This window comes from Pholis gunnellus (genome assembly GCF_910591455.1).
Source record: "Pholis gunnellus genome assembly, chromosome: 23".
Taxonomy (NCBI): domain Eukaryota; kingdom Metazoa; phylum Chordata; class Actinopteri; order Perciformes; family Pholidae; genus Pholis; species Pholis gunnellus.
In genome coordinates, this window is record NC_136550.1 from 7,326,916 (window position 1) to 7,342,167 (window position 15,252).

The following is a 15,252-nucleotide window of genomic DNA, read 5'->3' on the forward strand; positions in this document are numbered from 1 at the left end:
AAACATTCGTAAAAGAACTTCTGTCTGTATGGGTAAGAAAAGCAATTAGCAGACACTTGTCTCCTTATTTTTTAAATGTTTGTGTGATTCATACATCTGTGAACTTCAAGTTTGCATTCACTTTTGTAAGTTTAAGCACAAATTGATTTTGAAAAGTTTGTTTTATATGGACAAACCCATCCCAAAGTAAGGTAAGGTCAGCCTATGCTTTTCCGAGGCTTTCAACTGTATCACATGGTCTTCATCGGTGGAAAGAAGTTGCTCGGTAGTGGATTGGTAGACATTTCAACTGTACAGAAATTGATGGAAACCAATGGATGCCTGGAATGTTAGAGAATACAGTCAAACCTCTCAAATGCATTGTTTGCAAAAAATGTTACTTGTCAATTTGAGAAATGAGAAAAGGCATGTTAAATAACAACACTGGCACTGCTCCCTTTAAAGCAACAAAGTAGTTGTGATTCAGCTTGTGTCCTTGGACAATGGGGCACTATCGCTGCATTCTTGAGAGAAAAAGCTGTGTACTCGGAGCTGGACCGCTGGACATGGACACTGAGAGAATACTGAATACATTGTTCACACCTCAAGTCCTCACAGTCATCTCAAGACTCAAGAGGGGCAGTTGAATGACACAGAGAAATCAAATATGTTTTAGAAAGAGAACATACATACAGTACATACAGTACGTACATACATGCAGTACATACATACATACATTGTCATCACGGTTTACCATTGCTAACATTTCTATATCTCTCGCATGCTTCATGGTTAAAAAAGCATTTAGAAACAAAGATCCGCAGATGAATGAGTGCAGTTTGTCTCACATAGCGATCGTGATGGATGTCGTTTTAATCTATGGGGGGGGGGGGGACGACACAATTTCCGTGCTCAATTTGTCTGATTGATGAGCTTTCAGTGTTCAGTAACACATAGTCATTGAAATAGAAGCTGTGAGGTTTGGGGTGTCACTACAAGGTGGGTAAACAGTGAAATAGCCTAGTTAGGTTGTCCTTAAGAGTCCACTTTGAATATGGCTACAGGGGTGGGAATGATCATGTCATGCTATTGCAGTTACATAACACAAATGATGCGTTTTGCAATGCATCTCAGACTGTAAATGTTGTTAAAAAGTGATGATAGAGCCTGATTACTGCTGAGTCTCCCAACCCATAATCCGTCCTTATTGCTGTCAATAAAGACAGTTTGTACTTTGACTCTTCATTGAGCTCGCCTGATACAATTTGTACTATAGACTGTCGCCGTGATGCCAGTTCAACCTGGTTCAATAATTTGATTAAAACAGATGCAATCACTGTTTTATATATCTGCTTTTATCAACAGAAACACACACACACCCTGCCCGCCCATCCCCACCCACCTTCACCTTCATGTTGTTTAATGACGTTGCAAGTGCAGCCTGCAGAGACTTCTCTCTGTGTCTCTGAGGGCTGATGTTACACTTTGATGCCATACACTGATGTGGCTCTATATAATCTCACTCATGACTCTATTGTTAATATAATTAGTTGAATGATCATTTTACACAATGGGGTGCCCCAGTGGTCTCAATTAATCGTATTAATGTTCGCACCACATCTGGCACTTTTCCAGTGTACATCAGGGTTACATGTCTACATTCACACAAGTAAAGCCACCGCAGTGAAAACATCAAAGACCTGTAATCTAATCATTAATTGATAATAATCTGAATGTTTTGTGTTTATCCCTTGCATATTCATCTTTTTATTGTTTATCTTTTATGAACAATTTGATGCATGGGGCACTGTTTATTAAACAAACCAGTAAAGTTCATCACATGGCAAAAGTATTAAAAGTAACAGTGATTGATATTTCATTTTTATATTTTTTCAAAGCTCCGCTGCAGGCAGTGGCGGAAAAAGTACCGGGATCATTTATTTAATAGTAGCAACACCACAGAGAAGAAGTCCTCCAACAAGTAAAAGTCCTGGATTCCAAATTTGACTCAAGTATATAATATCTTACTTGTTGATCATATTTTGTAATAATAACCTCACAATAACCCTCTTGTACATAAGTACAAAACAATGCGATTAGATATATCATATGGTTCCCACAGGGTAATTTGTCTCAGCACAAGTAGTACTTTAGTAAATGCACTTAGTTACTTAACACCACTGCCCACTTGTGGTGAGATGCCAGATATTCATACTGGTTCACTGATGACGGGCTGAAACAATTGGTACACAATATAATAAATTGGTAAAATCTTTGTTTAGTTGATCAGCAGATAACTAATTTGATAGTAAATTAATCAACTTTTAATAAACTGTGAAAACTTTTTATCTGTTCAGAACATTCAGATTCTGTGTGGGTGTGCTTTCAATCCCACAGCTCTCATTAGATTATGATTCAAATGATGCAACAATCTTACAGGTGCACAGAAAGACATCACCTTTTGTTTTCCAGCTGAGCCCCGCCCACCTTTAAACCAGTGAGAAAAGTAAGGCCATACCCACAAACACAAGAAATCCATCGTGAGAAATAACCAAAATAGTTTGGTTGAATATTTAGTGCTCATTGTAAGGAACTGATTAAGAAACCTTGAAGTCGTTCTTCAAGCAAAAGCACAGAGAACTGTATATATTTTAGGTCTTTTGTAGAGCAAACAATTAAACATACTGTAGTCTAAATGTAACATATTCACCATGATGTTCAGAATTAACAGGATTTCTGGAAATCCATATTTGTCACAGCAGAAATGCTAACTCTCTGAGTTGTCACTGCTAATCAAACAGTTTATGATATGATGTCCTGAAGATGTGTGTACTGCTATGACAGAAACCCTTTTCAGTGATGTAGTACACCATCTAGTGGACCACAGACGCAGCTGCAGTGTTCACTTCCCTGTCTTGTTGGGGACACTTTAATGCGGTTAAAACCACTAGAAAACATTGAAAACCGGGTTCAGTCTTTCAGGAGTTGCAGTTTAGGGATTTAAGTTACTGTAACTGTAACACTGATATATTTCGGCTTTTTCGTGTTAAGTATAATAGGCGTGCCAATTAAAAAGCAGTCTCATAAGAAAATAAGAAACTACTTCATGTTAAATGTTCATTAAAATTAGGTTTGGCTGGAATTTGAAGATTTACAAAACTCAGCATTACCTGCAGCATCTAAATCCTTTTTTTCTCCTCGTTAATGGTTTTTTTGGGGGCGAGTTGTTCCTTTACAGATGTGAGGGTCCCGGGACAGAGGATGTCACATGTGTACAGATTGTAAAGCCCTCATTTGTGATTTTGGGCTGAACAAAATAAATTGAATTACTGCAGTCCAGAAAAGCCCCAGATGCATACATTCTGTAAGACCAAACACCATCCTGTACCAAATATATCCCTGCAGCCTCTGGAGAGTAAAAGTGAAAGTCAATATTATTGAGACTCAGCAATGAGGCGATATTTAAATTTCAAATGAGCCTCAGACAGTAGAGAAAGCTTGCATTCAGTCGCCCTGACACGAGGGTACACGAATAGCGAAGAGGCGAGCACATTACACATTGCACGGCGCTTGGCGAATAGCCGGTGCATTATGCTGAATGAGAAACACTGTGTCAGAGAGGGGAAATGGGATAATTGATCCAAATTAGGAAAGAGTGACCTAAAGCACTTTGTGAGTGCCAGCGTAAGGCAGAATGTGAGCGGTGTTAATACGTCTTCTCAAATAAAGTAGGGACTCTCAATCCTGCATGTATAGATGCAATCGTTTATGCTGTGAAGTGAAGGAATGTGTGCAGGCTTTTTGGAAGAACACCACAATGGTAGAAGTGGAACGAATTCATTTCTGCAGGAATATGCTTTATTGACAGGCCCAACAGTTAAGTCTGTTCTGCATAGTTTCATGGCTTGAATGTTTTTACAGCATCCCATGTGAAGATTACTGCGGAAACTCGTGGTATAAAATAAAGACAAACCGTTAATTGTTGGCTCTCTTCTGGGTAATAGCTTCTCCCCTATCCCCCCCATTCACCCTTCCATATTTATTTTCCTGCATCGATGATGCATTACGGCTTCGAGCGAGGGATTACACGTCTCCCTTGGTCTGCATCCTAGAGCCTCTGCTGGGACTGGTTGCTGCCACCCACCACAGGACCTCCGCTGCTCCGGGGCCTACCAGCATGGCTCGTATGTGGGTTTATGAAATGATCCGGGACCAGGCGCCAGGCGCAGTGCCATCCCTCAAACAACCCCGGTAGGCCCATGCACATGAACTCACAGAATTAAATGACAGTGCTACGGTCCCTGTCTGAACGTACAGTCAGGTCCCCATGTGCCAGAGTTTCAGAGCAACAAAATGAGGGATAAGATGGCTATTTTCCAACATGAGCTTTGCCGATAAATACAGCAAATAACAGTGGTTATTACGTCTTTTAGTTGGAGGAGAACCAACTGGCCTTATCATATAAGATGCAGTGATGAGTTTTGTAATTAGCTCCAGAAATTAAGCTGATTTCAAGTACGGAGGCACACGTGCGTCTATGAATGACGTCCTCGTGATCCAGGACTGCATCTGTTTCTGTACAAGATCTTTGTTGACTACAAGATATTATAACGAATGAATGAATTAAGAAATGAAATAAATAAATGAAATGCATCCCAAAACCTCTGCCAAAGCCTCACAGTCCTCTAAATGTGTTATTTCGTCAGTAGGATACACATATCTTCACATCTTTTTTCTTATTGCATTGTTGTTTTTCAGTCTTCAAAGAAAGGACTTTTGGTAAGAATTAACATGAATTAAAGATAATCTTGTCGGCCCCGCCAAGCATGTTCCGATTAAAAAGTTTGCACAAAGTTGTCAAACTTTGTCCGAAAAGGTCCACAAGTGTGTCTGTGTTTCTGTGGATAAACGTCATATTGTACTACCTAAGAAGGGCCTTGGAGTTCAGCAATAAATGTAAAACATGAATCTATAATTCCAACACTCCAAGCTTGATTGAAGAGCTGTTAATTACAATAATTTCACCTCCCTCGGCTGATTTTAATTTGCACTCAGTGCATTTGACCCAATTTTGTTTTGATGAAGTTGACATTTTCAGTAAAGTTCAGGTGAGGGAAATGTTTCAGCAGAGAGAACTTTCCGCTTGACATCACAAGGCTGACTCTTGCAGACATTTGACTGTAAACGGGTCATTTCGGTGCACTCTTGACGGGCATCAGCGTTTTTTTTTGTGCCGCTCGTGACAACTTAACACCTTCTTTTCCTCACCAGATGTCCAACCTTAATGACTCGATCCAACATATGGGCAAACAAACAGAGGCTTGTTCTTAATCTGTGTGACCGTGGCGCAAACCTCCAACCCAGGTTGTTAAAGTGCTTAATCGTCATCAATAGCCACTAGTTATCAAATCCTCCACAATTACTCTTCCTCGGGGTGTAAGGTGACTGTCCTCCAGCATCCTGTAAGTAATATTCTGTGACAAACGTCTCCTTTCTCACAAGTTCTTCTAATACCCACGTAGCACTTCCCACCTAATCTTGACGTTTCCTCTCCTCCACTCGGTCGCGGAGGGTTTTGTGCCGAGAGGACGAACTCTAAGCTCTTAATTGCAGGTGGTGTGCATGTACGCTTTTCCCAATCCCAACCCCCCTTTTGTTCGCAGCGCTGTGGGAGAAACAAAGGTTCCCTTCTTTTTTTTTTTTTACTCCCTGCCTTGACTCTCAGAAGCAGTGTTGGGGACGAAGGAAGGATTAAGTCAAACACTTCTCATGACCTCTGAGGCCTGCGGTTGGAGGGAAGCTTGCTTGGTGCTTACAATGGGCAACCTGGCAGAGGTGTGTGTGTGTGTGTGTGTGTGGATGATCACAAGCCCAAAGTGGTGGAAAATACAACAATACATTTTACTACAGCACAATGATAAAATACATATCTAAAAATACTTCCCATTCAGTGACCTATTAATGTGTCTAATATTCAGACATTCCCTCAAAACAGTAATCAAGTGCTAATATAATGTCTGAACGGTGCTGCTGCAAAAAAATCTCCCCCGCTGAGACTGAATGAGTCATAAAGCGTGGAGCGGGCTGCTACAGTTAACTGTTGTTGTTCATTTGTTTCCCATTACAGAAGCTCCATTTTGCCTAATTAGTCTTGACAGTAACTTTTCCCTGCGGTGTTGATTAGATCTAATTAATGACTCCAGGCAAGACGGAGGACTGGTGCCCTGAAGGAGCCATTTTCATGCATCCCTGGGTAATTGAAGCTCTCCTATTTTGTGGCCACAAACACAAAACTATTCTCCAATATGTGTGGTCTTTGTTCTCATTATTGGTTTTTTTAATCGATATTCTGTCAATCTACAGTTATTGGCATTTTCGAGTCAGTAGAGGTCTATCGATTTTTTGTGACATTATGTTTTATGGAGTTGTTCCTTCGAGCAAAGTTTTCCCTAACTTCACTTAAATACATGAATGTGAAGCAGGCTGTACTAGAAAAAAAAGCAAACTCAAGCAAGTCTAAATGGAAATGGAAACTGCACGGTTGTAATGTTGTGATATGACTTTGTAAAACAACGTGACGTTTCTTTGGAAGTTTTGCCAGTAAAGCTCCCTTGACCTTTTTTCAACATTGAATCATACAATCATAATCTTTCCGTAATAACTCATCCAAAGCTGCCCGCCAACTCCCATTAGTCCCACCGAGTGGAGGGCTTAAGGGGATTAGATCTGAGGTGAATGTCTCGCAGGAAAGCACCATGCCGAACTATGCATGTTGCAGGGGAGCAGATCGCCAGGACAATCTGATTAACAGCGTGAAAACGTATGCTTATCTGCGATGACTTGAAACCTCCATATAAAGGCCGCAACAGCCACAAGGAGAGAGAGAGAGAGAGAGAGAGAGAGAGAGAGAGAGAGAGAGAGAGAGAGAGAGAGATGAGATGATTATGGTGCGAGACATTCGTCACGAATGTACTGTACATCTGCCAACATCTGCCAACATGTCACAGCAACAATTTTTTTGATGATTGGTAAAGATACCACTGTCATCTCTGTTAAATATGAAGCTACAGCCAACGGTTAGCTTAGCTTAGCATAAAGACTGGTGACAGGTGGGGAAACAGCTAGCATTGCTCTATCCGAAGGTAGCAATCCACCTCGCGTCTCTAAAACTTGCGTTTCATCTTGCAGTTTAAATTTCCCCTCTTTCCTCCCATCAATGCTGTTGGTCCCATTTGCCAGAAACCACTTAATTGAATGCTGGTAGAAGCTATAACCCAGAGCAGAGTACAATCATTTCACCAGCCCCTTAGCCTTTATAGCTATCCACAACATGCAGAGGGTAATGACATGGTTGGGGAGAGATATGGGGGCTCCCGGTGAGCGTCGCAGGGCCTGGTGTCGGTGTGTCTCGGAGCCCCTGATGTTTATCTGGAGATATTCTGGAGTCTGATCACGGGACTCTCCCGCTTTCCATCACCACCTGCTCGTAGAAATCAAAATAATTACCTTTGCGCTAATGTGGGTGGTGGTCCTTATCTGCGGCCAATCGCAATGAAGCATGATGGAGTCGCTGCCATTGCTCGTGACATTGCTCATTTCCTCCGAGATGAAGAGGGGAAGGGAGCTCATTAAGGAGACGCATTCAATTTGGATGGTTTGCTAAAACCATCAGAAGCTGCTTTAGATATTCTTTATTTGCTGAGTAGGTTAAACTTCCGAGCGCTGAATGGTCGGCCGCCTGTCACAGCAGCTCTCTTCCTTGTTGCTTCCCTCCTGGTTGTTATTGCTTGTTTTGGGGACTTTTGTCCACTTTACTTTGCTTTTGTGCACCTGAGAGTGTCCTTCACTGTTAGTTTAAATAAAACATTAGTCTTGGCGTTGATTTTGTCAGTGACTTAAATTTCATGACAAATAATAGGAGATAGTCCACTGCAAACTGTAAAGGCCTGACTTGACAAATTGACCAGTCACTGATCTCACAGATTAACAAAGATATGGATTGACTGGGACAAATTGGCTTGATTTGTTGGGAAAAGTGTCACATTTATCGTTACTTATAAACTTTGTTGCCGGAATACAAGCGGTGGTGGTTAATGGTCTGTACATTTCTCCGTCTGATGCCTTTTGCCAACATTCGAAGCTTCTTTTCACGGCATAGCTGTAGAATCATCTCGTTTCTCCATGATTCAATGTAAACTACCTTAAACATAGCACCAAATATCCTATAATTAATGAATATTTTGATTATGTGAGCGACAGAGTGAACCCTCAGAAGGATCGATGCGTCCTTGGTTTCAAAGACTGACAAGACAGGAGCGACGGCCTGGCTCAGCTCTGGCAGATCTGGTCCACCCTGCTCCTGAGGTATCCCTCCACCTGTTAAATTCCTTCTCCTCCCACCGCTCTTAATGCCCAGCATGACAGACACACAACTGGGCAGGACCCCCGGGGTTTTTCACAATGCGGACCCTCCCTCAGACACAGAGGAAACATTTGGGGATTACAACGTAAGTTTTTCGGATTCAATCACCTAGAAAATAGAGCCCCTGAATGGATGCCCAGGCCAATATACGGTCACATAGGACACAGAGGGCTGCCGAAAGAGCACAGTCAGGTGGAAGGAATACAGCCATGCTGGGAGTCGAGAGTGTGAATTAAAACTCGCCCACAGACAATAAAAAAATGTGGAACAAACGTTCTCCCGTTTCCGGATCTGCTCACAATTGCTGTCAAACTGGCATGAGTCAATTGTTGCTTGGATAATGCAGGAGCAAAAAGAAGGGAAAAAAAGTAGTAGTGAGTGATTTGCCTGTTGTTATTCTCATCGTCCAGAAGGCATAATCATTTGCTGCAGAAAAGGAGGAGATTTACACAGATCCACACACACACTCCTAATGCTGATGAGTCTACTCGCGCAATTATTCACACAAAGTTCTCTCTGCCATCACTGTTCTCGCGTCTGTGAATTATTCATGAGGTTGGGATCTCTTGAGCATGTGTCGCCTGCAAATTCAAAATTGCATTTTCACATTTGTACCCTTACTGCCAAGCTTACTGACATTGCACATATTGAGATGGATGGCAATTACTGTTCATCGGGGTTCAGCAGAATTTATTCAGAAGATGATTGAGGGCACCGTGGACGTGAAAGCTTAAAGCGCAATGCTTCTAAATTAAATTGAACTGTGCAGAATATCTAATACGAGGCTGCAGAGCAGTCACAGTAACCTCTAGTCATTGAATGTTAAGTAATGCTTAAGTACATGTGGATTCTATTCTCGTTCTATTAGATTAAAGATAGGCATTGTTTTATTCTTGTTGTCTCTCTACTGACACTCCTGAACACTACTTAAACTGGGGAATGTGCTGCATGCTGACTCACACTTCACTGCAGCCCATTTAATAAACATTCATGTGCGTGGCAAAATCTGATTACACGAGGCAGTTTACCCCTAAACCTTTGGTATTTCACAACAACATCATGAACATGACATCCTCACTTTCATATCCAACAAATATCGGTGTTTCTGTGCCAATAATCCATATACCAAATTAACAATTTAAAGTTCTCAACATTCTGGCTCTCTGTCTCAACTTTTGATTGACAAACTTGTCGTCTTGGCATTATGGATTACTTACTGTATTGTATGCTGTCTACATTTTGTTGTACAGAAAATGTAATTGCAATCATTTCCCAACCATTTTAATATTCAGACGTCACCCTAAGATGATTTACTTTATTGTTCTGTGCGCCTGTCTTTAAACACAGGACACTACACAACAAAGGCATGTTTAATAGGATGTAATATATTTATCTTCATGCACATATTGTTCGTTCATTAGTGGAATGACTTTTTGAATTCTCCTGGGAGCGCCGTTCACTCAAAGTACCACAAAAAAGGTTCTTGTTGAAAGCATTTTCACACCTTCTTAACCTAAGCTTGTTCCTTGTAGTTTCACTTGGATCAAAGAGCGATCGTATTGCACATAGTCAGGCAAATCCACCCGTGGACAAAGAACAAAAGCTCGACTGTTCTCCCGTTATTCCTAGCAACACATTTGAGGCAGGATCACATTAGCAATTCCCAGCAAGCTGAAGGCTGAAGTCGCTCACATTGTACGAGGTGAAAGGTATCACTGTATGGAAAAGAAACAAAAAAAAAGAAACTGTAGCGCTTAACAGCAATGTGCTTATTACCTGAAAATTCACCTGCGTTTTTCTCAGTATGAACCCTCTACAAATAGTTTTTTTCCCCCCTGACAGAATCACGCTTTGATGTCTTTCCCTGTTGTGTTCGGCTTTTGTGGCGGCTGGACAGCCCATCTTTATTCCGTGCTAGCAGGGCAGCAGGTCTTCAGAAGCCTTTCGAACCACTATGTTCATGGTTTAAAGCTTTCATCTCATTTGCTGGTCGAGGAAGTATCATGCTGTTGTGGAGTGGCGTGTTGTTTTGTTTAAGGGGCAGCCTCAGCTTGCCTCCCTCATCAGGGGGTCTAGGCACCCTGCTTGCTATAGGAAACCAAAACCGGCTTTAATAAGACAAAGTCCAGGCCTTGATTTGACAAAATAGTATTTGGAATTAGATGTTGCAGCACAAGCAAATCACAGCTGGGGTAAAAACAATTCTCCCACCGGGGGGGCGGTCTTCCCTTAGGGGACCCTTGTAGCCCCCTGCCTCCCCTGAGAGGATCAAAGCCATGTCTTAAAGGAAAGGGACACACATTTGTCAAATTTCAGGATGAAAACTAAAACGTCCTATTCAGAGGGAAGAGAGGAAACATGCATCAGCTTATTAGCTTAACGGGCTAAAGGCTAATTACAATAATTCTACCCAGTAAGTTGATATTTTATAATTCACACCACACAAAAGGTGACAAAAGTGCTAGAATATGTAGTAAGACCACAAAGAAATCTAATTAACGTCTCCGTACAGTTTTTCTTCAAAGCATTCAACTGTTTCTAACAATCTTCCTCGGCAGATCCTGAGCCAGAATTTTTGGATTTCTTTTATCTTTCATCTTTCTTAAATCAAATCAGAGTAAACTCCATCCACTGATGAAGACAATGAAGCTCTGGATTATAATAAGTCAAATCTGTTTTTTCTTTGTTACACCATTACCTCAAAGGATGTATGTCGACATCCGGCGAGAATCATGTGGTCATTTAAATCACAGCTTTCTTTAATTCAATAAATTCCCACCTATACGCTCAGCCTTTAGCTATTCATAGAAAAAGCTACCTAAAGGGTGATGAACCCAGGCCTGCCATTAAAAGAAAACACTTGTAAAGAAACAAAAACATAAAAGCCACTACGAAGTTAATCAGCTGTCAAAGGGCTCATTATTATAGGAGAGGAACAGGCCTGACAAGAATCAGACAAATGCAGCGCAGCGGAGGCACTTTAGTTTCAATGAGCCACTCTGCTGCTGCTGGGGTGACATCAGAGGTCCTCTAAGCTGTCCTTTGTATACCGTCCTCGTACGCCTCGTCTCTGGGGCCGTCCCCCTTGTTCTCACCAGCAGGTTGTTTTCTCGGCCTCTCATTAAGCCCTGATCCCAAAATTAGAAGCCCTCCAAAACACCGCATCTGACCGTGCTGTGACCCTGTGTTGAGGAAACGACACGGCCATGTTTTGGTGACAGGTATACGCAACCTCGTGTCCTAGAAAATGATGGTTTATATGGCCTGCTAGTAAATGGCTCGTGACATACAGGAAATGTAATTGCTACATTGGTTATGTCTGTTATGTTCTTCAACGGCATAGAAGTCATAGGTTAGGAGGTTGGGGTCGATTGTGGACGTAGGACACAGGGCAGGATTTTAGTTCTGTGCCCTGCCGGTGGTTAGATTTAGGATAATTAATCACTTAGGTTGAGGCGAGGGGTAGGTTGCACTTAAATATTACAAAAGTAAACTACATTTTTATATACTCAAAACAGACTATGCTCTTGGCCTAAATTATACTAAGTGCTTGAAATTGCAACCATTATGATTAAAGCATTAGTCATGCCAAGAGCGGACATTTTAGTGAAAACAGTTTGAATATTTTGTCAGTCATTGTTTTGCAGATGCGCCCAGTGTGAACATTTCCTCACCATGCTGATACAAATGAATGTCTTTACAGCGTTACATCTCTCTCTAAACACATTATTATTTATGGGGTTGAACTAACTAAGTCAAATAAATACGCTAAATACTAATAATAACGAGAAACACATGGTTTATCATCAAAACATTACAGTATTTGCAGATGACGCTCTCTTGTTTGCTAATATTTGTGAGCAAAAGAGGCGGAGCGCCTTCACCGAAAACGCAATCTGTGTAACACATCAGCTATTGTCCGATGACAACTGCTGGTTGTTACCTTGCTACTTGCGAAACAATCAGACTGTAAACAATGAATGGCACAAGGAGGAGGAAGTCGGTCCACATACCCTGGTGGCAACACCGAAACCCTCGAAATATTGGACGTTGTCCCCAGAGGCTAAATCGTCACTCAGCAACTCACTGGCAAAAAGGGGAATCGTGTGCCAGCATAAATATAGCTATAACTCTTTTTTTTTTTTTTGGGTAAAACAAAACCCTGATACGTAGCACAGACTTGTTTGAAAGGAAACACTGGTGACTGTTAAATGCTTCGGGGCTTAATCCTTTCTGTCAGACATTGAAGATTCTTACCAACCTCGTGCCAACAGTGTGTCACTGGCGTTCATGATTGAATTTTAAAAACACTAATACCGTGAAAGATTTACACCGACTAACGCAGGCATCACATTAAATGTATTTAGTTTGACGAAGCAATCCTGGATCGACTTCATATACATTTATGTTCCGATAAAAGTGCAAATTATCAAAGCTTTCTGAAGTTTGTAAACAAGTCTTATAACTTCAAATGAGGGGGACTACTTTCTCACACTCTCTAAAGCTTCACGAAGACGATAAGCCGTGTTTGCGATTCAAGGCGACACGATCAGATAAATCTCCTGAAGTCTGTGAACTTAAGGTTGCAGTTCTTAGAATCTAAAGCCCGCATTGATGTTGGGACTGCAGTTGTACAATTATACAACATCCAAACTGATAAAAGATACCATTTATCTCGGGTTTTGTAGATGTGAGTGTACGATCTTCAAAAAGTTCCCCAAAGATCCACAGCGTCCCCCATTTGTAAATGTTTTTGAAAATGGTGCTTTGTTCACACCTGTGGTCAGCACTTTTATTTTGTATTTTTCCTCTATCTGAGTGTAATCTGCATGCAGCCAGCATTCTGCAGTCTATAGTTGTGAATAGACTGTAGTGTGTATTGTTATCTGTCCCTCTGTCTCTGTACCTGACTGACTGTGGTTCCGCAGTAGCTTTGAACCTTAACCAGGTGTCGGCCCATGTAGATGCATGTTGCTGTGGTTTGTTTCCAACATTGCTAAATGTGAAGGTAAGTCATCTTACTTGAAATCCAGATTTCCACCTTTACGTGATGCCATGCCATGAACAGTAACGCCAAATTCAGTTTGAAAAACACAAGTAATAATGGACAGTTTGAAGAGTTTTAAAGGTATATATATAGGTATGTATCAGTTGCAGGTTTGTTAATGTTAATGTCTGATTGATCCCCAACAATCAACTTATCAGAGTGCAAAAAACACTTTCTTTTGACAAATTTAGAAAAACTATTTAGAAGGAGTAAATACTGCTTCAGAGCCTTCCCTACTGTTACATTACAGTCATTTAGCAGACGCTTTTACCCAAAGCGACTTACAATTCAGATTCGATCACATACACCGTAGGCACAACTACGGGAGACATTTTGGGCTTAAGTGACTTGCTCAAGGACACATCGACACGCGACTAGCGGAGCCGGAGCCCGGGGATCGAACCACCAATCCTCTGATTGGAGGACGGTAAGTAAGAAGTAAGTAAGATTTATTTATAAAGCGCTTTTTACAGACATGAGTCACAAAAGTCACTGAGTGAAATGTTGTAAATAAAGTGACTATGATGCAATTTCTTGGCTCTTATAAAACTCCCACTCTAGCACACTCACGAATAAAAAGCCACGGTGTAGGAACATTTCTGCAGTTAAACCGCTTATTGGAGGTGCTGATCAAACGTTTACCTGAGGGGGGGGGAGGGGAGCTACGCTTGAGCGACGACGCTGTCGGTCAGGACGAAGTTATCAGCCGTAACCACTGAGCGGTGCAGAGCGGCGGCCGTGAGCTATTAGTGCTCTGAATGTCGATCATTGCTCTTTTAAAATCTTTAATTTAAAGGGTCAAATATGATGGTAAAGTCTTGTTGAATTCTCTCTTGTGGCTCATCTTGCTTTTAGATAAATGTCATGTTCATTTTCCATAAGAGAACTGTACAAAAAAGCAGCAATACAAGTCTTATAATAAAGAGGATATATTTGAAGTTAAAATATTTCTTTGTTGTAAATTCAATTGTGTTAATCAAATAAAAAAGTGTGACAGCATGTATCCTTTTCCACGCCTCCATTTGACTGACTGCCGAGTAAGCTGTGCTGTGGGAACAATGCTACAGTAATAAGTAAAACATAAAACAGCACAACAAATAAATAACATGAGATCAAAAAACATTGACGTTATTGTGATCCTTCGATTCAACTGTAACAGATTTATCTCATCTCAGTGGTTTCTCTTCCCAGGTATGCTGGGGGCCGGGACAGCAGCGCTGAGTCGGTGTTTCAAGATCTGCGCTAAAACAAATAAAGCAAGTCTAGTTCTGCTAGTTATTCCAACAAATCATTAATGTTGTGTACATGAATGATAAATGTTTGCCATCGGATTCGAACCACGACAACATATTTTTAATAAAGCACATACACAGGAAGAGTTACACCTATTCTAACCAAAGCGTCATGCACACAAACCTCTTCCAGCTTCCACTTCTCTGACGGTTTCATGTTTCCTCTAATCTCTGTAGCAACTCACATCTGATCTGTTTGCAGATGCCAGTTGCTATCAGAGACAATGTTTAACAATTTCTAAGCTGTTATTGTCTGTAACTGAAAGCCTCGAATATTTTCCCATAACACCCTGGCAGAGATGCACAGCACTGATGTCTCTTCCTGTGCTCTTCGTTCATCTGATAGCACGCTACTCACCTCCTTCTGAATGCTTCACCTGCGCCTTTCCTTGTTTGCCGTTTTCTTCTCAACGGTTTCCTGCCCTTTTTATATGTTGCAATCTGGACATGTTAAAGACTGTTTCACTGTGACCTGGTATTGCAAAAGTGAAACACTATGATAACACATTTGT